The 23,621-nt window shown below is 38.9% G+C and overlaps 1 long non-coding RNA gene and 1 other non-coding gene across 9 annotated transcripts in view; one reads left to right on the top strand and one right to left on the bottom strand.

Annotated features, from left to right (window-relative positions):
• The window catches only part of LOC124961067 (uncharacterized), a 55,759-nt gene that overhangs the window by 31,056 nt on the left and 1,082 nt on the right, over positions 1-23,621 (bottom strand). The gene's annotated exons all lie outside the window — the stretch shown is intronic.
• On the top strand, positions 976-1,110 carry LOC124962511 (U4 spliceosomal RNA). Its single transcript, XR_007104519.1, has one exon. It is a non-coding gene; the product is annotated as a U4 spliceosomal RNA (small nuclear RNA).

The following is a 23,621-nucleotide window of genomic DNA, read 5'->3' as shown; positions in this document are numbered from 1 at the left end:
CCACGTGAACCCTTCCAGTCAGACGTCTGTCCTGGGCAGCTCCCACTCCTTGTCTCTGGCATTAGTTCTCACTCTTTGACCCAGAAATTCCTCCTGTTGACTTTTGTCTTAAGGACACAGCTAAGCATTTTCTCAGAGACTCATTTATGAATATAAACAGCATAGGTGGTGTTCTCAACAGTAAAAATAAATTTAAAACCAACTTAAATATCCAATAATAGAATGTGGGTTAAATAAATCACATAATTGTACAGGACAATACTAGTCAGATATTAAATATACTGATGTAATGAGTATATAATACCATGGGGAAATGCCAAGAACACATTATTATGTTGGGAAAAAAACAAGTCACAAAACAAGATGTGTACTTGGGTTTTCTTTGTACAGTATATACATATATGCACACAGAGAAATAGAAAGAAATATGGCAAAGTTCCAGTGGTGACTTTCTGTGGATAATAGAACTATGGGCATTTTTTAAAAATTTATTTCCATTTATTTGCATTTCCTGGTTTTTCTAAAGTGAGCCTATGTTTCCTTCCTTGTACTTTCCATAGACCCCAGAATAATGCTGGACCACAGGTGGTATTCAACTAATCCTATAGTTAATGGAATGGGATCTCTGGGAGAGATATTCCAGCCTTTTTCTTCCCGATACTTCTCAATATCCTGGATGGTTTCAGGAGAGTAAATACTACACTCACAAGTGACTTAATTTCAGCCTGAGTTGTTCTTTGCAGAAAACAACAGCCCTGCTGCACCAGAGTTTCAAGCTTGGGATACTCTAATTTCTAGAAGTCTGAATGGTAGAATCCCATTCCTCTCCACCCTCACCCACACCTGTCCCCTGCCTGCTCCACCTGCCCATCATCATGGCACGGGCTGCACCAGTGGAGGGTGGAAGGACTGTCACAGGGCTATCAAGCTGCTGAGGTAAAGGGACAGAGAAAAGCTTGCATGAAGAATAGTCTCAGCTTTGCACAGTGGCAGTATCATAGACAATGAGGTTTATCTGAGGGGCGATTATTGCTAATTGAAAACTTTTCCTAATACCCCACCATGAAGACTTGCAATATAGTCAGCATTGGCACTAAAAAAAAAAAAATTAAAAAAAAAAAAGAATAGTCTCCAAGTCAAGCTCAGTCTCATGGGTACTGAGAACCATTCCATTCTTCTGCCTTCGTTCCAAGAGTGGTTATTTAGTACCCATCATGTGCAAGGTGTTAGACTCAGAATTGAGCCTACTAAGATGAATGAGCTATGATCCCTGCTCTTCATTAGCTCATTATCTAGTAGCAAAGAGATTCACAAATAAATAATTAAGAGGCAATACTTCTACTATAGGATAAACTGGCACACATTCAATAGTAAAGGCAAAAAGGAAGGATTAATTGGCCATTTGGGTGAGATTCAAATTGGAAAAATTTCATAGGTAAGGTGACAGGTGAACCGAGTTTAAAAGGGGGAGCAGTTGTTTGTAAACAGGAAAAGCATTCCACCCGAAGGAACAGCAGAAGCCAAGACAGCCCCTCCCACCAGGCAGCCAGAACAGGCAGTGTACCCAGAAAATTGGTGCTGGGGTGGATTGTTTTTAACACCTCCCTCCTGCATGAACTTATTTTTAGTGATAATCATGAAATTAAGTGAATAAAAATAGCTGAGATAAAAATGCAGAATATGCCCTCTTCCTTTTACTGAATTTGGTGTATTTAATCATACAGTTATAAAAATAACAGTGAAGTATAATAAAATTAAAGCATTTACAAAAGGTACAGCGTAGGTTACTACTAAATCATACCATGGACATTTAATTTCTTGATTCAACCTCTAGTTTTAAAACAATAATTTAAAAGTTTTCATTTTAAAGATATCAAACTTAGTAAAATATTTCACACCTGAGCTGTGCTCTTATCACACAAAAATATTATATCTCCCAGTACACAGTTTCACTGATTTAAATTTTAAAACACTAATTTTAAAATTCTAAATGAACACAGATGACAAAGTGAAATAATTCAAGTTCTGTTTCTCTGTCTTTCCAATCACTATCTCTATTAATTTGAACCTACCATTTAAATATATAACTATGTAGCACTGTGTCCAAAGTTAGCTAAGAGGATTCTGAACTACTACAAACTTACTCTCAAAACAAACAAAGGCATGAAGCCAAAACCACTTATATTGGATATATGTATGACTGGGAGTTCTCCAAACTAACTTCCAGGCATAAAACCATTTATTAACAAACAAGTAATAAAAATCTGATAACTTGAAACCTATACGTATCACTGAAATTCAGCCAAAACCACAGCAGTTGTTCAGAACCTATGCCAACAGATTTTTTCTGGAAGGTGTATGCGATTGCTAACATTCTTGAGAATTGTCAGCACATGGTCTTAATAGAAGGAAGACAATTTCAGCCCATTGTTAGGGTTTGGATATGAAGTATCTTCAAAGATTCACGTGTTAAAAGCTTGGTCTCCAATGCAGCAATGTTCAGAGATGGGGATTTGGGGAAGCAGTTGGATCCTGAGTGCTCTGACCTCATCAGTGGATTAACCCACTAAGGGATTCATATTTTGAACCCATTATTGGGAGGTGGTAAGTCACTGGGAGGTGGTAGAAACTGTAGGCAGTGGAGGAAGGAAGTCACTGAGAGTATGTCCTGGAAGGGTCTGTCTTGTCCCCAGCCCCACCCTTGTTCTCTCTGCTTTCCAGCTGCCATGAACTGAGAAGTTTTCCTCCACCATGTCCTTCCACCATGACGTTCTGTCTTGCCTCAGGCCCAAAGCAATGGAGCTGGCCAACCATGGACTGAAACCTCTGAAACCATGAGCTAAAATAAATCTTTCCTCCTCTAAGTTATTTTTCTCAGGAAATTTTGTCCCAGAAACAAAAAACCAACATAACTATTTTTTATTTCTAACTTTTCTGCAGACTCGCGGCTGGTGTCCAGGGTACATGGCTGGCACTGTCCATTCTTGGCTTCACAGTATTTCATTAGAACAAAAATTTCAGATAAGATAGGAGCCAAGATAAAGGAAAAGTGGTGAGAGATGAGGACAGGTAGGTAGAGCCCAGGCAGAAAACAAGTTGGTAAGTATTTGTATTTTATTTTGCCAAGAGATAAATGATTCTGGCAGAGAGAAAGGAAGGGTCCTTCAACTCCACCTCTACTTTCTTTATGGAAAAGTTCAGCCAGGCTTCCCCACACAGAGAAGGCTTGATAGTGCTCAACCCAGACAATCACCCCTTCCCACCCTCTGAGATCAATCCAGTGAGCTCTCCTGTAACGGGCTGCTCTGGCTATGTGGTCATTTTTCTTTCGTTCTTGGAACTGTTTGCTGCTCCCTTTCTTATAAATGAGGTCTTTCTAAGATGGAGTCTATGCCTCTTCTTGTAGGAACATGTGATCCCTGGAGCTGATTCAGAGAATGGGTTTCACACATAACAGCCTTTATACCTTTTAAGGACAGACTGAACAGATTGCACTGCTTACCAGCTGAGCAACACTTGACCTTGACCCTTTCAGAGGTCTTAGAGATATGACTGCTGTCCATGATCACACAGCATTCCCACCATGATTAGCTGTAGCATGTTGCTGGTGGAGTTTCCTTAGGGAACCTGAGAACTTCTGTGAGACGGGGAGGTATAGACAGAAACGGGCCATGCCCTGCATTAGAGACAAGTGAAAGGTAGCAGGTGACAGGAGCAAAACACTGGGATGCTCCCTATAAGGTCACACCCCCTCCCTTAGGTGCCAACACGGCACTGGCCGAGCTGATTTTACTCCTCATAACTTCTTCCTGCCAGTGGGAACTTGCACCCAATCTGTGCTTGACACCCACCCAGACCCCTAGCAACACCACTCACCCAATCAACCATCGCCCCGTCCCCCAGCAACAAGGCTCTCCCAATCAACTCTCCCCGTTTCATGCCCCAACTAATCAGCCTCTTCCCGGCCCTATATAAGTGTGTGCATTTTCAAAATAAAATGGAACTTCTCCGGTGATTTGCTTTGGACTGTGGCTCTGTGCGCTTCTTTCACTCCCTAAGATGAGAATGTACTTTATGGTTAGCTTCCACAAGGAACAGTGCAGGGAACCACGTGAGCACCTGCTATTGGAAAGAGAGACAAAAAAATGTCAAATCACATTTCCTGATTGATGGGATCTTCTCCATATCTAAAGGACAAATGTGAGTTTTCCTTTCCATCCAGGGCAAGATAAAAAGGGGTCAGGCTGTCACTGGGTGGCTGTGAAGTCAGATGTACTCTTTAGCTCTGACTTCATTATTTATATCTAGACTGAGAAAGTTGCCCTGTTATTGTTTATTACCCCATAGTTTAGTTATCACACATCCAGTGGAAGAGCTTCATGGAGGAGATGTGGGTCCTTGTTGTTGGCCAGGCCCTGAGACCTGCTCTCATCTGCAGGGTCCAGAACAGAATTTTCCACATAACAAGTCCTAAAAAATCATTATCACACTGAAAAGAGACTAGAACATAGGCATCATCTCCACCCTCACTCACTCAAATCTAAATTTATCTTTCTTGGTGGGGGGCGCTGTAGATGTCTTTGTTTTTGTTATTTTGTTGTTGTTGTTTTTGTTTTGTTTTTATTTTTGTTTCTGGTGTAATAAGTAGGGAGGCCTGTTACATTTTAGAAAAGCAAACCTGACTTTGGCTACCTGAAGTCGATCTCAGATAATAGGCGCCCACCTCCATCCTGGCCCACAGACCCAGAGAGAATATGCAAGAGCAGTCCATTTGCAACATCTGGATGAACAAATACTTCCACAGACTCTCTCAATAAAAAAAAAATAACCAAAATGCTAGGTAAACATCCAAGAAATATTTCCAAACCCATCTCTGAGATCAAAACCAGTTGGTACCCCGATAGTCTACTTTGATTGGTGGGTCCAAGGACAGGAGTTAAAACAGAGCACACTCAAGGTAGGAAGGGAATCTATCTCAAAAAACTGATGATAGCAAAGGGCAGATCATCAGAATAAGAGCAATGAGCAATCGCCCCAGTGCACCAGACAGTGAAACTAACTTGCTTGTTTTGAACATGACACTGTGCAGAAAGGGAAAAAGGGAAATCTGCCCTTAGACACTGTTACCACACACCAAATTTCAGGCAGACTTTTTCAATCTGAATTCACATTATCTGTGTGATCTGAAAAGGCTCCTTTGGATTTTTAAATTCAAAATGCTCATGGATGTTAGCCCTCCCAGGCAACTGGCAGAAGTAAGTATTCTCTGGAGAAATGCACTTTAGCCAGGCCTTAAAGAAATCCCACAGAAAATTAACCAGGAGAGTCAGCAGCCCCGGTGGAAAGGATACAAAGCCCCCTGGGTGACAGTAAGCGGAAGCAACAAGCGGCAGAATCAGAGCAACCAGTGCTTCCCAGTACTGGAATTGTCTGATGAGGGAGCGTTTTAGAATTATGTTTACTTTGCTTAAAGAAATAAATAAGAAGCTTAAAAGTAAGAACAGGAACAAGAGACTATAAGGAATGATGAATACTTGAAAAGAAACCAACGGTATAAATTTGAGAATACCTAATGACTGAAACGTAAGTGTTGGGAGACAGCAAGGCGTATTACATAGCACTCCTATCTAACTGCAGTATTCCCTGGAGAGAGTGTGTGTGTACTGGAGACCCGGCTGCGGAAATGACAAAGATGCAGAATAGAGACCAAAAGATTGGTTAACCTGTACTAAGCTGTGCTGATACGCTGACCCCAACTCTGCAATGCTTCCAGCAACACCAGCTTGCCCTTTGCCTTTCGAGTAGACCAAAGCAAGTGATCTGCACTGCCAGCTTGTCAATGACCTGGTAACTCAGGGACCCGGATCCTTCCAGGTGAGGCTCCCCCACTGCCAGATGCCGGTTTGTTTCTGGATTCAGCAGCGCCGTGAGTGGAAGCAGGGAGCGCACCAGTGCCTCCAAAGCCTCAGCCCGCAGGTGGACTCGGCACTGCTGCTCCTGTCCAGTGACCAGAACCCAATGACTTCACTTATTGTAACTGTCCTCTCAGGGAAGTCATGAGCTTTATTTCTCTTATTAGACCCACTATGTGATATTTATACTAATAAAAGTTCTAGTACTAAGCTGTCATTGTGTTCTTTGAATAAACCCTACTTGGGAGGGAGGAACAGGGGGAAAGGGAAATACAGGGAAAAGATATTGGTCAAATTATATTGTTACACTGTGTGCACATGGGAATATGTAACAGCATATTCCACCATTATGCGCAACTATAATGTACCAATGAAAAATATGGAACAAAAGAAGCCCCACTTGGTCAGGGGGAACTATTTCACATTTTTAGTGGGATTTTCAATTCTCTACTTATGCAGAAAGTCAGTTCATACTTCTGTTCTTCTTTTTCCTTTTCTTTTTTCTTTCTTTCTTTTTTTTTTTTTTGCATTAAGTTTCTGCTCCTTTCCTAAATGAATCAATGTATTGCCTATATAATACGTAATATATATTTACTACTCTCATAAAACTGTAGTGCACAAATTATAAAGACAGTAAGCTAGAGTTTTTTTTTTTTTAAATAAGATATTGACAAATATTTTGAAAAACAAAATATCCCAGCTTTATAAAGCCATTCATGTTTGATTCTACCAACATGCACGGGACCAGCCACTAGGAGGCCTATGTTCAAATCCTGCTTGCTTCCTTTGTTACCCTGGGCACGTCCCAATGTCATGTCACCTTGAGTGATCTTTTTATTCATAAAGAAGGTACTTGGGTTTTGTTTTTGTTTTATTTTGTTTTTATCTGATTTTAGATCTGACTTCCTCAACTCAGAAATCAAAAAAGAACACATTAAAGATCAAGGTGCTTTTCCTTGGTCAGGGGGCAGGGTTGACTTTAGTTTCCACCTGAAAGGAAGATGGGTGTGGAAAAATCACAAGATCGCTAGTCTTGTGGAAACAGCAAAATGCATATAAAGCAAAGTGATAATCCAGTCCTACACTGTATCATGAGGAGCCTTGTGAGACTGATCAGTCATTAATCATATCAGAGCAAATAATAAAAAAAGTGACCCTTAGTCCAGGTCTCTGCACTAGAATTATGTGATCTCTCATTTCCTGAAATATAATCATAATGAAGGGAGTGATTTGAAGTTTGGCTTCTCTTATCAAGTTAGAGGGATTCAGATAAGTTAGAAATCTGATTCCTCTGCACTTGCCTCCACCTTGCACAGCAATTCACCCTGACCTTGAGCTGAGTTGCTCCTTAGGACAGACCTGCTGCCCCACAGGATCAAGTGCTCCCCCATAGTTACATCTTTGGATATTTTCCAAGGAAAATAAAAGGAATACTTTCCTTAATCTAAGTGTCATTGCATTGGGTAAGCAATCTGAAAATCCAGATTAGTAAAATTCTGTCCAGAACCTGATTCTTCACTTTAAGAAATTCTGTGGACCAGGTATGGTAGTGCATGCCTATAATCCCAATGACTAGGGAGGCTGAGGCAGGAGGATCACAAGTCTGGTTAACCTCCACAACTTAATGAGACTATTTCAAAGCAAAAAATGAAAAGGGCTAGGGATATGGCTCAGTGGTAAAGAGCCCCCAGGTTTAATCCCCTGTACCACACACACACACACAGAGAGAGAGAGAGAGAGAGAGAGAGAGAGAGAGAGAGAGAGAGAGAGAAATGAAGTGTTTCCTGTAGGTACATAAAACAAACCAGTTTCTAATCACATAAAAAGAAACACTACTCAAACTGAAGTCTCAAATAGTCCCAGTACAATAATACTGGGTGATTTCAATACAACTTTTTCACCATTAGATAGGTCATCCAGACATAAACTCAGTAAAGACTCTTTGGACCTGAAAAATAATATAAATCACGTGGATTTAATAGATCTCAATAGAATATTTCATCCAACAGAAGCTGAATACACTTTTTTTCTCAGTGGCTCATGGAACCTGAAGAATATGGTTACCTACCTGCACTCCCACCCTGCCCTAAAAGATCCCACCATGAAAACTCCTTTCATGGCCCAACTCTGCTAAGGCTGCATGTATAACCCAGACACTAGTGGCAGCCATTTTAACCCGCCCCCCCCCCCCCCGCAAAATGAGCCACATCAGGTGTTTGACATATTGACTGACACTGAATAAAGAAGAGTTTGCTGATCCAAGGTTGGCTTCCCACCTCCCACCTCCATCATTTGTGAGCCATGTGCTTTCAGAACTTTCTCCAAAATAGACCACAAAGCAACTCATAGCAAATTCAAATAAAATTGAAAGGTCCAAGATGGCAGACTAGAGGGAGACTGCATTCCTTGTCACTCCATAACTTGGGTTTCAAGCAGAAGAAAATCTGTTTCTCTGTGAGGCGGTCTTTTCTGCTCATCGATTCCCTGCTGTTTACCCCGTTTGTCCATGTGCACAAAATTACAACAAATCCACACAAAGACACATTATGATGAAAATGCCTAACATCCAAAATAAAGATAGAATTTTGAAGGCTGCGAGAGAAAAGCATCAGATTACATATTGGGGGAAACCAATAGAGATATAAGCAGATTCCTCAGTCCAGACTGTAAAAGCAAGAAGCGCCTGGAACAATATATTTCAAGCTCTGAAAGAACATGGTTGCCAACCAAGAATCTCATACCCAGCAAAACTAAACTTCAGATTTGAAGATGAAGTAAAATCTCTCCATGATAAACTAAAGTTTAAAGAATTTACAAATAGAAGGCCTGCACTTCAGAACATTTTCAGCAAAATATTCCATGAGGAGGAAATGAAAAACAACAATGTAGGTCAGCAAAGGGAGGCACTACCCTAAAGGAAAAGCCAATCAAAGGAGAAACCCAATTCAAGTTAAAAACCAAAAATAAGCCAAAATGACTGAGAATACAAATCATATCTCAATAATAATCCCGAATGTTAATGGCCTAAACTCATTAATCAAAAGACATAGACTGGCAGATTGGATTAAAAAGAAAGACCCAACAATATGCTGCCTTCATGAGATTCATCTCATAGAAAAAGACATCCACAGACTAAAGGTGAAAGGATGGGAAAAAACATACTACACACATGGACTCAGTAAAAAAGCAGGGCTTTCCATCCTTATATCAGATAAAGTGGACTTCAAGCCAAAGTCAGTCAGAAGGGATAAAGAAGGACATTTCATACTGCTTAAGGGAACCATAAATCAGGAAGACAAAATGATCATAAATATTTATGCCCCAAACAAGGGCACATCCACGTACGTCAAACAAATCCTTCTCAATTCCAGGAATCAAATACACCACAACACAATAATTCTGGGTGACTTTAACTCATCGCTGTCAGAATGTATGAGAAAATTCTTTCCCTTCCAGAGTACTATCAATAGAGTATGTTAGCTAACTTTGGATTGTTGACAATGGAGACTGAGAAAACGGTCTTTCATCTGCAGCTTTAATTTACATTTCTCTTTTTTAATGAGTGAAGTTAACTATCTTGTTGTTTATTAATAGTAAATTTTATTTCCTTTTTCTATGTTTCTAAAGGGTTATGATTTTGTCAATTTACATGTTAGGAAGGATAGCTCTTTGTGATATGAGCTGTAAATATCTCCCTTAGTTGTCTTCTTTTTAAAGTTTACTTATGATACTTCTTTCCATAAAAAATTTATTTTTATGTAACAAAAAGTACCAGTGAAATAATTTATGACTTGGGGATTTTGAGTCATGAAAGTTTAGATAGATTTGTAAACAAAAAATTTTCAAGTTTTCTTCTTCTTATTTAATGGTTATGTTATTTAAAAAATATGTTGGGTACATATGGAATTTATCATGGTATATGAGGTAAGATAGGGATATTACTTTACTTATCCCTATAATATTTATTGGTTACTTCTTTTTCCTAGTGATTTCAGATGATGTCCTATTTATAGATTCAATTTCTATATGTATCTCAATGTACTTACATCTGGGCACTTTATTTTGCTAATAGACCAGTATGATACTCTTAAATTATTTAGACTTTTAAAAATGCCTTAATGTGTTTTAGTGATGGTTCCACTTCTATGTTTATTTTTTTCACTAAATTTGGCATCAGGTGATATAGCTTAAAACTGTTAAGTTTTCACTGAGATTTTGTTAAGTTTACAAATTAATTTACACAATAATATAGTCCTTCTATTTGTAGAAAGGCTATTTTTTTGGCTTTAATGGTATTTTAATTTTTATTTTTAATAGGTCTCACATTTTTATTGACAAACATATTATTGTATTTCTGTTACCGTTACGTATGAAATCTTTTCTTCCATTATATCTTCCAAAATATTGCTTGAATATATGTAAACTACTGATTTTTGTAATTTGATTTTGTACTTGGTAATCTAATTGAGCTACCTTACTATTTGAAGTAGCTGTTAATAAAATATCTTGAATCTAAAAATGAAAAAAATAAATACATATCTCCAAAAGAAATTTTAAAGATTGATATAATTCCTTGTACCTTATCAGATCATAACTGAATTAAATTAGAAATCATCACAACGAAACACTGCAAAAACTATAAAAACACATGGAGATTAAACAATGCACTTTTGAATGGTGAATGGATAATAAAATAAATCAGGGAGAAATTTAAAAATTCTTACAATCAAATGAGAAGACTGATACAATATGCCAGAACCTCTAGGGCACTGAGAAGACAATTCTAAGAGGAAAGTTTATGAGTGCCTACATAAGAAAATCAGAAAGATTCCAAATAAAAAACCTAATGGTGTATCTCAAAGTCCTTGAAAAAGAACAAGCTAATTTCAAAACCAGTAGAAGGAAGGAAATAAATAAGATCAGAGCCAAAATTAATGAAATTGAGAATAAAAAAAAAAATACAAAGGACCAAGAGCAGGTTCATTGAAAAGATAAACAAGATTGATAAGCCCTTAGTCAAAATAATCAAAAGAAAAAGAAATGACCCAAATTAATAAAATTAGAAATGAAAAGAAAGAAATCACCACAAACATCACAGAAATTCAGCAAATCATTAGGAGAAAATATATTGAAAACTTATACTCCAATAAACTTGAAAACCTAGAAGAAATAGATACATTTCTAGACAAATACAATCTGCCAAAATTGAAATAAGAAAACTTAAACAGGACAATAACTTGTAATGAGATAGAAGCAGTAACAAAAACCCATTCAACAAAGAAAAGCCCAGGACCAGATGGATTCTCAGCTGAATTCTATCAGGCCTTTGAAGAAGAAATAATGCCAATTCTCCTCAAATTATTCCAAGAAATAGAAAGGTATAGAACACCTACAAATTCATTCTATGATACCACTATCACACTCAAACCAAAACCAGATAAGGACATATCAATGAAAAACACTATAGACCAATATCTCTGATGAACTTAGATGTAAAAATACTTAACAAGATATTAGCAAATCATGTTCAACAACATATTAAGAAGATTGTACACCATCATCAAGTTGGTTTTATTCTAGAAATGCAAGGATGGTTCAACGTATGCAAATCAATAAATGCAATCCATCCCATAAATAGAATGAAGGACAAAATCACTTAGTAATCTCAGTAGATGCAGAGAAGGCCTTCAACAAAATTCAGCACCCATTCATGATAAAAACACTGAAGAAACTAAGGATAGAAGGAACCCACCTCAACATCATAAAGGCTCTATATTAAAAACCCAAAGTCAAACTCATAGTAAATGGGGAAAAAAATGAAAGCATTTCCTTAAAAATCTGGGACAAAACAAGGATGTCCACTCTCACCCCTCCTATTTAAAACAGTGCTAGAAATTCTAGTCAGAACAATTAAACAAGCGAAGGAATTGAAAGGGATACAAATTGGAAAGGAAGAAGTCAAATTATCATTGTTGAAAGATGATATGATCCTATACCTAGAAGATTCAAAAAACTCCACCAAAAGACTGCTAGAACACCAGGCACGGTGATGAATGCTGTAATCTCAGGTGGCTGAGAAAGGAGGATTGTAAATTCAAAGCCAGCCTCAGCAACTTAGTGAGGCCCTAAGCAACTCAGTGAGACCCTGTCTCAAAATAAAATACAAAAAAGGACAAGGGATGTGGCTCAGTGGTTCAGCACCCCTGGGTTCAATTTCCAGTACAAAAAAAAAAAAAAAAGACTGCTATAGCTAATCAATTTGGCAAAGTAATAGCTTATAAAATCAACATATAGAAATCAATAGCTTTCCTGTATACCAACACTGAATCTACTGAGAAAGAAATCAAGAAAACAATTCCATTCACAATAACCTCAAAATAGAATACCTAAGAATAAATCTAACCAAGGAGGTGAAAGATCTCTATGATGAAAACTACGTAACATTGAAGATAGAAATTGAAGAAGACCTCAGAAAATAGAGAGACCTCCCATGTTCATGGATAGGCAGAATTAATATTGTTAAAATGGCCATACTACCAAAAACAACATACTAATTCAATGCAATTCCCATCAAAATACCAATGATATTCTTCAGAGTACTGGGGAAAAAAAAAAAAAAAAAACAGTTCTAAAATTCATTTGGAAGAATAAGACCCAGAAAAGCCAAAGCAATTCTAAGCCAAAAAAAGCAATGCTGGAGGCTTTACAGGACCTGACTTCAAATTATGCTACAGACTACAGTATCAAAAACTGCATGGTACTGCCCCAAAACAGACACATAGACCAATGGTACAGAGCAGAAGACACAGACACAAACCCTCACAGAGACAGTTATCTGATCCTTGCCAAAGGTGCCAAAAACATACACTGGAGAAAAGACAAATGGTGCTGGGAAAACTGGTTATCCATATACAGAAGAATGAAATTAGACCCTTATATCTCACACTGCACAAAAAACAATTCAAAATGGAGCTAAGACCTAGGAATTAGACCAGAAACTGTACAACTCCTTGAAGAAAATGTAGGGTGAACATTCCAGCATATAGGCACAGGCAAAGACTTTCTCTATAGGACCCCTAAAGCTCAGGAAATAATACCAAGAGTTAAAAAAATGAAATGGCATCAAATTAAAAAGCCTGTGATAGCAAAGGAAACAATCAGAATGTGAAAAGAAAACCTACAGGATGGAAGAAAATCATTGCTAGCTACTCTTCTGACAGAGGATTAATCTCCAGAATAAATAAAGAACTCAAAAACTTAATATCAAAAATATCAAATAACCTGATTAATGAGTGGGAAAATTAATTAAACATAATTTTCAAAAGAAGAAATACAAATGGACAATAAATGCATGAAAAAAATCTTCAACATTATGAACAATTAGGGAAATGCAAATCAAAACTACACTGAGATTTCAACTCAATTCAGTCAAAACAGCAATCATCAAGAATACAGATGATCATAAATGCTGGAGAAAATGTGGAGAATAAAGAAAATTTTTGTCTGTTGGTACAATTGTAAATTAGTACAACCACTATGGAAACCAGTATGGAGGTTCCCTAAAAGACTAGGATTGAAACCACCAAAGATGCGGCAATACCACTCCTCAGTATTTAGTCTGAAGAATTAAAATCATCACTCTGTAGTGATACATGATACCCCTGTTTATGGCAGCACAATTCACAACAGCCAAACTATTGAACCAGCCCAGCTGCCCATTAATGGATGAATGGATAAAGAAAATGTGGTATATATACACATGGAGTTTTACTCAGCCATAAAGAAAAGTGAGATTATGTCATTTGCAGGAAAGTGGATGAAACTAGAGACCATTATGTTAAGTGAAATAAGCCAAACTCAGAAGGTCAAGGGTCATAGGGTTTCTCTCATATGTATAAGTTAGAGGAGAAAAAAGAAAAAGAAATTTGGGGAGACAGGGAATCTTATGAAAATCAGGAGATGGGTAGAGAAATAGGGACCAGGGGATGGAAGGTGGGGAGGAAGGGGGGAAGTGCTGGGGAGTGATGTTGGCTAAATTATGTTGTTATATTATGTGTATGTACAAATATGTAACAATAAATTCCATCATTTAGTGTGACTGCAATGTACCAATAAAAATGTGGGAAGAGAAAAAAAATTACAAAAAAAGTAATAAAGCCAGTTTCAAAAACAAAATCTTTGATTGACTTGCAACATTTTTTAAGCATGTATTTCAAATGACCAAAGGGTATGTACGCACTGACCCCTATCTCCAAATAAGAGTAAAGGAAAAGAATCTTCATAAAGTTCCTTAAGCATCTAGAAACTGTACTAGATGACTCCCACATATACATATGTAGTAGGTATAAAGCCTAATCTCTCAATTCAGGTGTACCTGAACTATCACTCTATTTTATTTCCTTAAATTAAAGTAAACTCCAAGTCATCGTTCCACTGTGATAATGAGAAGTTCAATTGTGGATACTTCCTTCCATTCAACACCAGTTTGAGATGATAAAAAAGAGCACAAAGCAAAATGTCACCTCCTTGTTCATACCCACGCAGTCCCCTGGAGCACGGCAGCATGTGATCAGGCTGCCCTATCATGCATTCAGCCTCTAGCGAGGGCCTCTTCGGCTACGTCACAGCAAATGATACACAGGAGCATGTGCACAGAGCTCGGGTATTAGAATCTTCAGCAAGGTGGTGGCTTCAGTCATAAGGGACCAGCTTGCATGGTGCACCACCTTCCCACCTTTCTAGATGTGGCCAGAAAGGGAAGAACAGTGTTCTCCTGTTCCTAGGGCCTACAGCTCCTGTGCCCTTCCTAATCCTGAATAATTACCCTTCTCTCAAAAGACAATAGCTTCTCTCTTCTGCCCACAGCATAATCCCCTCAAGAAGTCAAAGCTTCCAGAAATCAAAGCCAGGAAGGAATTTGGAAGGAATTCAGATAGCAAGCCCAGGAAGCAATCACATCCCTTTGCACACAAGTCCTGATTTCCACTCTGTATCACAAGACTGATTTTGTCGAAGCAAGGGCTTCTGTGAGGCAGTTAATAATAAGACAGCATGAAAAAAGTGGTTTGAGATGTGAGGCTTAGTTTCCTTCCAGTTTTAGCTATTCCGGCCCCAGAGGAGTAAAGATGAGTCACCTTCTGGAAAAGCCGGGTTTGACTTTTCAAGGTGATACCTACTGACAAATGTTTCATACTTACGGAGAAAGAGCATTGCATGAGCACCCTGAGGAGGGGTTCACTGATAAAACTGAACTTGACTTGAGCTCAGCACAGCTCTAGAATCTACTACTTATTCAATAAATACCAGTATTTATTGAACACCTATTATGTGTCACACAGTACCAAGTGATGAAAGAGAAGATGAAGAACACACAGTCTTACTTTGAAGAGTTCACTATCTTATGGACAAAGTCTGAAAGGTTCATTGTGTGGTTTGAATGAACCGAGGGATGCATTAATGAAAGTGGAGAAAGTAAGAAATAGATTCTGCCTTGACTGGCTGTCATTTCACCTGAGAAGTCAAAAAAGGATGCCAAGCACTGGAGAACCAGGAAGTACCAAATCATGGGCACAGACTCTAATTACAATGGAAAAGAGAAATTCTGAAAAGAGAAAATGTGTAGAAGTAACCTTAAGTGAAACTTAAGTCAGGTTTTACATTTAACACTGTCAATATATATATATCAGTGGAATATTATGAACAAGCATTGTGTTTGGCGCTGGACATATAAGCAGAGAAGAGTCCAAATTCATGTTTTTAAATACTCAGCACTTCAAAGTGAAGGAAAGGGCCAAGGAGAATAGCCACTGTGTTAGTTGGTTTTCCATCACTCTAACAAAGTATCTGTGGCTAGGTACTTGCAGTTTTGAAGGCTGAAAGTCCAATATCTGGGGTGCTGTTGTATGGATTCAGCCTCTAATGAGGACTCCCTTGGCTATATCATATCACAGCAAATGACATCATAACAAGAACACACGCAAAAGGGAGAGATGACATAGTGAGACCGAAAGCCAGAGAAGGGGAATAGCCAGCCTTCTTGCTCTTTTACATTAGCTTGCTCTCACAAGAACAACCCACTCGCTCCAGGAGAACAGTATCAATCTCTTTAGGGGTAGTGCCTCCAATGACCTAATGACTGCCCTCTAGGCTCCCCACCTCTCAAAGTTTCCACCACATCCCAATGTCACCACAGAGGGTGGGGACCATGCTTCCAACTCATGAGCCTTGGGGAACACACTCAAAGGTACAGGGTGATCGGTGCGGCCATCAACACATTTTTGAGGCTATCAGGCCTTAGAATGGGCAAGCTTCAGAAGGAAGGTGCCACCTCTGCTGAACCAAGAAGGAAGGGGTTCAGGTCACCAGGGGAACAAGGTTAGGGGTAAGAGATGATTCCAAGTCAAGGTGACAGCGAGAGCCTATAAACTTGAATAAACTTCTGGAAAGCTAAGAATGAGCAATTCCTGCTTAACAAACAGATGGAGTCAAATCAAAAAGAAAAGAAACTGGAGCCCAGAAAATTATTATCCTTTATCTGCCTTAACAGGAATTAACAGTATGGTCCCATTCAATGCCAGGGAGAGGTTAAAGTTCACTTCTAACAGCCCGTGACTCACTGCACAATGACTCAGCTCCTCAGAGGTACTTAAGGTCAATGAGGCAACCCCACACGTGCCCATGAGTCTTACTGACCTGACCATGGCAACGCCACCTTCCTTGGTCTGGTGACCCACACCAGCCTCCAAGTCCCAATCAGGAAGGTGGGAGCAAGGTGCAGATACATGAGTATAAATTCTATCTACCTCTGAGTAAAGACAAAAGCAAGAGCTGGTTCATCCACAGCAATGATGCAATCATCACTGAAAGAAGCAAATAGTATATCTGAAAAATTCCAAGCAGAATACACTCCCGCAGGTTGTCAACTCATGTGTCTCTCCAGCGGTGTGAGCCATTAACCTTCAGCTAACCACAGTACTGTCCAGACCATCAGTGTCAGACCTGCAAAACAGAACCCTAAGGAAAAGAGAATTCAAGTTTCTTTGTCAAGCTAAAAGGGAGTCAACAGATACAACCTGACTTCTTTTACTGTATCAGGAACAAAAAAATGTAATCACCATGCACCAGCACGGGTTCTAGGCTCTACAGCAAATACCGAGATGAAAAGACCTGTCCTCAAAGAGTTTAGAATTAAGTGGGGAAAATAACACGTTATGCAAATTATCTGAATAATGGTTGGTGCATCACAATAGGCTCTTCAAAATGATCTGCATCCGATGGTGCTTTGTGGTTTGGCACCAAAAAATTCAAGATGCTTTCAGGGAACCACTGCTTTGTGGTGCACTACAAAGATCGCTCTGGAGGACCACAGAAGTGGTTCAGAACCATCAGCAGTTGGAATGCTCCTGAGCATCTAAGATAGATGAGGTTTTCCAGAATGCCCCTGAAGATGAAGAATGCACTGAACCGTAGAATAAAAGAACTCCAGCTTCCTCTGTTTTTCACCACCCTTTCTTAAGCCAGCTTCCATGGGCATCACCCAAGAACATTCTGTAACACTCAGTGTAGGAGGAACAGTCTCAGTTCAGGGAACCAAAACAGAAGCGGGTTTGGCTTGGCGAGGTCATAGCGTGGGCTCTCACCTTTTCCTTTTATCTTTTGCTCAAAAGATCAAACTGATTTACAAGATTAATAGATCTAAAAAAAAAAAAAAAAAAGATTAATAGATCTCGGGTCAATAAGTCTCCTTCTCCCCTTATTTTTGTTCTGGTAAATTCTTTAACTGTATAGAACATAGTGACTTGTGGTACCAGCCCAATTCTTAAGAGCCAACTTAACCTCGATATTTAAAGTGCATGTTTAATCATCCACATTCTTGCCCCCAGGAATTTGTCATCAGGAGGAAGAAAGACCGGTCTTTAGGAACACCTGTGACTCAAAGCATTAAACAAAAGTGGGGGGTGCGTGAAGTCAAGTTAGAAATGCTCACAGGCCTGAACGGGGACCTCTCTGTGGCATGGTAAGAAGGGAAGTCAGTCTCCTCAGAAGTCCTCCTGCCAGTTGACACTGCCTCCAGAGTGCCATTACTAAGAAACACTCCTCGGGCTGGGGAGATAGCTCAGCTGGTAGAGTGCTTGCCTCGCAAGCACAAGGCCCTGAGTTCGATCCCCAGTACCGCAAAAAAAAAAAAAAGAAAGAAACTACTCCTCACCTAGAACAGGAAGCCCCCTGCTCAATGCAAATGCTCTGCAATGAGTCCCCACGTGTGCCCAGAATCATCCTTCACGCACTGCTGGGGGGGTGGCGGGCATCCAGCCACAGCTCCCGCATGGCAACTATTTCCCTTCCCTCCAATGGCGCTACCACACAGCCCTACCGGTGCCATGTCCACAAAGTGACAGCAAAGGATTCCTCAAGGACAGCTCTCCTTCTGACTTTGATTTACACTGTGTCACCTGGGCCCTGGGGCAGCCCTGCTTTGTCATGCAAAGTGTCTCATGGGGGCAGCATTTTCATCTTTTACCTACTCCCCTCCACCCCAAGCGTTCAGACATCATCTCTGTGTCCTACTGAGGGGACAGGGAACACATTCTAATTTCTTCAGGAACCTGCACAAATTATGTCACCCATGAAAGGCCCTTCCTCCATGAATATCCACCAAGGCAGATACATGGGGTGCAGGCACTGGGTCACTCTCCAATACTCAACCAAACATTGATTTTTAACTTATACTTTGCTGGTACACAAAGAGATATCATCAGGCACTAAAAGTCCCACTTCCTAATTATGCCCAGGCAAGCCTGACTGTCGTGGTAGGAAACCCAGATTCTACCTCGAGATTATGCTGCTGCTTGCTCAGCATGCACAAGGCCCTGGGTTCAATCCCCAGTGCCAAAAGATAAAAGAAAGAAATATTATGCTGCTCTTTTCCCCATGCCATGCATGGGTGAGTCCATGTTTTAATTCTCCCTTTGCCTCGGGTTCCTATAAACTAGATCTTGAAGTTCTTTTTTATGAATTGAATAGCTGCGAAAGAAGTTTAAACAATACTCGCAGAGGTCAGTCTTTACTGGGTACAAATCTCAGTCTACAAACTTAGGTGCAGTTAAAAAAGAAAGGGAGGAAGGAGGGAAGGGAAAGTCAACTTTCAGAAAAAAACTCAGAAGTCACCCCTCTTGTCCTCACAAACAAGAAAAAACTGAACAAACTAAAAATCAACAACTCTTAGATACATCAGAGCATTGGGGTCACAGGACAAATCATTGTCCCCAAAACTGGAAACAGGAAAATACAGAGAATTACAGCCTACAGGGAGCCAATACAGAAGACCACAGCTGTAGCCAATACCTGTAGGAACACATCAAACTGCAATTGGCTGATTGTTGGAGGCTCAGTATAGACTAACTTGAGAATTTAAAACCCCATGGGGAAGAGTCATAGGGGAATCTCTGCACAGGGAAGAAGGAAAAGTAACTATTTTGAAATACAGACAGATCTGTGCTCCCTATAACAACATTTGCCCTCAAAGGAAGCTGTTTTGCCAGAGTCTAATTTCCTGGGATTTTATCAAAGCCTAACTGACCTGGGTGAAGAGAAATACCCATCTCAGATTCTCTGAAAGACTGACGCCTAATCAGAAAACTAAAGAATGCTTCCTGTATACCTTACTACCACATTAATAGCTTTCCTCTGAAAAAACAGGGTAATATATGTTTTTTAAAACCTGCAAGCCTGAGACCTTATTTAGGGAGTTTCTGAGAAAACCCAAGACACCAGAGGAAATAAAAAGAACATAAGAGGAAATTTTAGCCTTCAATGCCATAGCTATAGCAAACAGTAAACACAGCTTTCGTCCTAGCCAGATCAACATAACCTGATAATAAAGTCCTATCTACTTCAGTAACTGTTACCTGAAACATCACATCTGATTTTCAGTCAAAATACAAGTCATAAAAAAAGTTTAAACACACACCCATAGACTCTGAAGAGACAAAGAAAATATCATAACCAAACTCAGGTTTTGTGGATATTTTGGAATGAGCCAATGAGGAATTTAGAAGAATTCTTATTAATATTCTTAAAGGACAACATAAAAGAACACTCAGGGAACTCTAAAGAGGGAGATGGAAACTCTAAAAAAAAGACTCAAAAGGAAATGATGGAGAAAAAAAAAAAAAAAAACCACTATAACAGAAATGAAGAATGCTTTTGAGGGACTCATCCAAAAATTAAATTCAGCTGAGGAAAGAATCACTTGAATAGGTATCAACATAACTTTCAAAATTTAAATGCAAAGAGAAAAAAATAATTAAAAAGATAGAGGAGAATAAGAACTGGGAAATAATTATAAATAGTGCAACATAGATAAAATGTGAATACTAGAAGAAAAAGAAAGGAACAGAAAAAATATTTGAAGTAGTAATAGCTGAGAATTTTCCAAAATTAATAAAATTAAGGATAAATACCTAATCACCACATCAGGAAGCTCAGAGAATACTGAGCACAATAAATTTTAAAAATAAATAAACTACACTTAAGTGTATAGCCTTCAAACTATAGAAAAAAATTTTTTTTTCAGTGTTGGGAATTGAACCCATACCTTGTGCATGCTAGGCAAATTCAAAGACAAAAAGAATATCTTGCGGGGAACGGGGAAACCTTACCTACAGAGAAACTAGGATAAGAATTATGTTGGACCTTTCTTCAGAAAGTATAAGGTAAACAAGAAGAAAATGAAGTGAAAAGCTTAAAGTATTAGAAGAAAAATAATCAACCTAGAATTCTGTATCCAGTGACATTATCTTTCAAAAGTAAAGAAGAAATGAAGACTTTTTCAGAAAAATATTGAAGAAATTTATCTTCAATAGACATGCCTTACATAAAGAATTAAAAGAAGTTCAGAGAGGTAGAAAATAATATAGATCAGAAACTCACTCTATATAAAGAAAAATATTGGAGTGTAAATAAGTGAAGAAAAATAGTTTTATTTTTCTCATTCATAATTGATCTCAAATTTTGTTCAAAATGATGGTAATAATGCATTTGGTGATTACAGTTTGTGGATAAGTGGAGCTAGTGACAGCAATGTAAGAGTCAGGAGGGAAGAATTGGGAACACTCTATTGTGAGGTACCTGTACTACCTGAGAAGTGGTATCATTTTGGATTAGTTGCAAAAGCATATTGAAAATGGTAGGGCAACTGAAAAAAAAATATATATGATTGATATGCTAAAAGAGAAGAGAAAATAGAATGTATAAAATTGTCAAATGGAATCAGATGGCAGAAAAAAAGAATGTAAAAGATAAAAAACAAAGACAATGAGACAATGAATAGAAACCAATTGTAAACAAAATTGAAAACAGGAAAACAATAGATAAAATTAATGAAATTGAAAGTTGATTTTTTTAAAAGATCAATAAGATTGATAAACTCTTAGACACAGTTAACCAAGTAAAAAAAAAAAGAGAGAAAGAGGACAAAAATTACTAATATAAGAAATTAAAGAAAGATTATCATAACAGATCTCATGGGATAATCAAAAACATTAAAGGGATAATTCAAAAACATTTTAAATAGTTTTATATGCACAAATTTGATAGCTTAGATGAAATGGACCAATTTCTTAAAAAGCAAAATCTATCAAACTTACACAATGAAAAATAAATTATTTGAATGGGCTTCTTTCTACTAAAGAAATTGAATCAACCTTTCAAAGCAAACACCAGATGGTTTTATTGGTGAAATTTACCAAAATTTTAGGGAATAAGTGATAGCAATTCTCTGCCACCTGTTCTTAAAAATAGAAGCAGAGGAAATTTCCTAACTCCTTCTATGAGACCAGCAAGCATTCCCTAATACAAAACAAAAGACATTAAAAGAAAGGAAAACTTCAGACCAATATATCATTAATAGACATGTAAAAATCCTCAAAAAAAATATTAGCAAGTAGAATCCAACAAAGTGGAGAAAAAAACATATACTGCAGATATGCAAGGTTGGTTCTACATCAGAAAACCAATTAATATATTCCATAGTATCAACAGGCTAAAGAAAAAATGCCCATGATTTTTCTAAATAAACTTAATTTCTATTCCAATCCATGTATTTCTAGTGTAGGGAAACAACCTCAGGTGGTGTGGGGTCCTCCATTTTCCCTGTGCTGATGTCCATGTTCTGGGGAAAGTCAGTAAGACATGGCAGGTGGGGTGGGCAGACAGCGTTGCTGTGGATCCCCATGCTGGTATTCACTAAGTGCTCACCGGTCCCAGCTATGAGCTCTTATGGTCTGCCTCTGCAGTGTCCTTCCATCAGAGGCCCCTTCAGCCCCAGCAGCTCCTTCTCTTGTTTCCATGTATGCCCAAGGGCTCAAAAGAATGAAGGACAGAACTTTCAAGACATGGGCTGTGGTCCCCAAGACCTTGACAATTACGTCAATTATGTCAGCCACTCCTTGCCTGGGGTATGGCAGTCCCCAAGATGCTAGCCCAGTAAGTATGCACAGAGTTCCTCCACCTCGCTTCATTCCTTGCTTATCCTCCGTCTCTCCTCTGCTCTCCACCCTGGGGACTGTATTGTAGTCCATCAGCACGGAGGCAGCCTGCTGTCTTTCAAGACACCTCAGCCTCCCTGACATTCCCATAAGGATATGGGCTTTGAAAAAAAAAAAAATAGGAGGAAACTTTTTTCTGTTTTCAGTCATGCTCTATCTACACACACACACACACACACAAAACCTCCCACAGCAATGGGCACAGAATTGCACTGTTCAAATAGAACAACTAGTGCAAGGCATAGAAGAAAAGTAAATCATACCCCGCATGTGGAAGGTCCAGATTTCATGGTCATGTGAATGTTATCAATACCCAAACAAAGACACTTAATGTCTAACTGTAACAAAATGGTACCAGGAGGACCCGTAGGAAGGGCACCCACGTACTATGCCTTTACCAAAAAATACATGTAAACACACTAGAAATTTTCCCCCAGTCTCTTACATAGTCACACAAGAACGGCTGGCCCACAAGGACAGCTAACCACACAAGGCCAGCTGCTTGCTCAAGAACATTTGCCTGACCCACTATCTCCACTCATGAGGTGACTACATCTCCTGGGATAAGCGGCGGTAACCAACACTCTTTGTTGCTCAACAACTCGGCTTTTGTCTCTAACTGCTTCCTCTTGCCCCTCCTCTCCAGATGCACCTGCAGTCCCAGATTGTGACCACTTGGTGTTCCCAAATGAACCCTTTGACTTGGAGAGCTGATCTCTCTTGTTATTTTAGGTTGACAGTCAAAATCTCAGACTTAGGGAAAAAAAAAAATCACATGGAACTTTCTATCTTGTTTTATAACATTACTTAACTTGTACTTGAGTTCATTGATGACAGAATAAGACATAATCTTAGGTAAACTCATTCACTTCTGCCTTGTTTTCTCCTCTTTTCAATAAATACTTGTTTGTTGTGGTGCTAGGAATAGATTCATGCTCTGAGTCCTCCAGGCTCTTTGCTCTGGGATGGAGGGGGAAAAAAATTTATTTTAACTTCCTTGGATTTCAAGGTCATGAATTTGTTTTGAATTCTTCTTAGAAATTCAGCTGACCTTGGCTCTATCTGCCTTCCTGCAAAGCAATGGACAGCCTTGTAGGTCTAGTTTCAGATGAAGGATCTGAGTGTGCTGTGCCAAGAAATGGAGATTGGGGGAGATTAGAGA

The sequence above is a fragment of the Sciurus carolinensis genome, chromosome 12, assembly GCF_902686445.1.
Source record: "Sciurus carolinensis chromosome 12, mSciCar1.2, whole genome shotgun sequence".
NCBI classification, from domain to species: Eukaryota; Metazoa; Chordata; class Mammalia; order Rodentia; family Sciuridae; genus Sciurus; species Sciurus carolinensis.
Note: the sequence above shows the minus strand (reverse complement) of the source record. Positions and strands in the feature narration are given on the sequence as shown.